Source organism: Anneissia japonica, unplaced genomic scaffold (assembly GCF_011630105.1).
Source record: "Anneissia japonica isolate Jap-2015-1 unplaced genomic scaffold, ASM1163010v1 scaffold93075_len1666_cov185, whole genome shotgun sequence".
In the NCBI taxonomy this organism is placed as follows: Eukaryota; Metazoa; Echinodermata; class Crinoidea; order Comatulida; family Comatulidae; genus Anneissia; species Anneissia japonica.
In genome coordinates, this window is record NW_022756400.1 from 1 (window position 1) to 1,666 (window position 1,666).

Below are 1,666 nucleotides of genomic sequence, written 5' to 3' on the forward strand. Positions count from 1 at the left end.
GAAAATCCGATCAGAATGACAAAATAAACTAAGCATCCACTGGAAGGAATCCCAATATCTGCAGATGGATCCGTTTCGGCCTTCGAGGGTTCATCAGTGCAGCTAGGGTACAGACCCAAACGAAACGTTCGACCAGCTTAGTTAGGCCCAAACTAGTCCCACGACCACTAATGATTACAGAGCCAAACCAAGGCAATATATATACACAGCCCAGGTGTGAATGTAAATAGTGGAATACAAGCTATGCGGCTCGGTTCCAGTAGATACAAAGAATATTTTGTCATTCTAAACGAGTAATACAAAATTCTTACAAGACAGCACTAGTCCGTGAATTTGTGAACAAGATCGGAGATCTAAAGATGCAATCTCTACCGTGCACAAATTATTATATATATATAACACATTTTTAAAATGAGGACCAAGAACTACATAATTTAGTATTTGTTGTATTATTATTATTATTTTATTACTAATATTATTATTACAATTTCTAGGGAAAAAAAATAAAGATGTGGCAGGTATAATTTTTCTTAAAAAAAGTAGCAGCATGTCTGGTGTAACAAGAAGATTTTTTAATGTATGATGTGGGTAGAAAAATGCAATAATTGATGAATAGTTGTAAATAAACAAAAGCACTATATTGACAAAATGAATCATACTTTTATTTCATTGTCTAAAAGTCTGGCGAGGCTAATGATTTCATCTGTTGACATACGTAACACCTCTTCTCCAATTGACTCCTGAAAATTAAACAAGACTGTGATAATATATATTGACCACTAGCACTGTCAAAACCAAACATGCACAATCCGGGAATGTGGACGGCATGTCCCAACCATATCATTCATAGACAGGCCCTGGCCTAGGCCTTACCCTCCTTTTAATTTATTGGCTTATTTAAAAAAATAACATTCAATTATATTTTTAAAATGAGGTTTACTAGTCCTATTTTTTGTGAGGATATATTCCCCACACAGGCCTTGCAGTACCACAGTAGTCCTAGGCCAGGGCCTAGCATAGCTAGGCATAGGCTAGTAGCTAGGCCTAGCTAGGGCCTAGGCCTAGTGTAGTTTAGTATGTAAAAAGTAGGGCTCCTTCTTTAGTCTGGCAAGAACGATAGCAAGAATGCAACACAAGGCAGAACAGGCTAGTGGCTAGTAATAGTAACAGCAGGCTTAGTTTTAGGCCGTTACTCGTAGTCCCTACCCATGAGCTAACTAGGCCCTAGGCCTAGAGCCTACCAGTAGCAAGCAAGGCAACGACGGCACCTCGGCGGCGATGGTTGCCTTTCGCTGACTCATGTATGAATGCTGTGTATGAATTACATACCACCAGTAAAACAACGGATAAAGCAACATAATCAGCCAATATGATTGATAAAATACATATACTATAACCAACCATGTTCCCTATTATAGTAATATTTAAAAGACATTTACCTCTCCGTCTTCTTGCCAGATTTCTTTATCTTCTAGCTGAACAGCCATTTTCTTTTTTTTCTGCTGATTCCACGGATAGTTTGTTTGTGGTTTATTTCCTCACGTGCAGTGGAGCACCACCATCGTGTGATGGTGTGAGTCGATCCTTCTTTGTTTTTGGTCTTAGACCGGGAGCCCAGAAGATTTAATCATGTGAAGAGAGACAAAAGGTTTGATGGTCTGGTCAT

At 38.7% G+C, this 1,666-nt stretch overlaps 1 long non-coding RNA gene across 1 annotated transcript; it reads right to left on the bottom strand.

Moving 5' to 3' along the window:
- Nucleotides 1-653: 653 nt before the first annotated feature.
- On the bottom strand, nucleotides 654-1,568 carry LOC117124198. The gene is made up of 2 exons (XR_004447946.1): nucleotides 1,440-1,568; nucleotides 654-740 (listed from the first exon to the last, which is right to left on the bottom strand). It is a non-coding gene; the product is annotated as an uncharacterized LOC117124198 (long non-coding RNA).
- Between the last annotated feature and the right edge of the window lie 98 nt (nucleotides 1,569-1,666).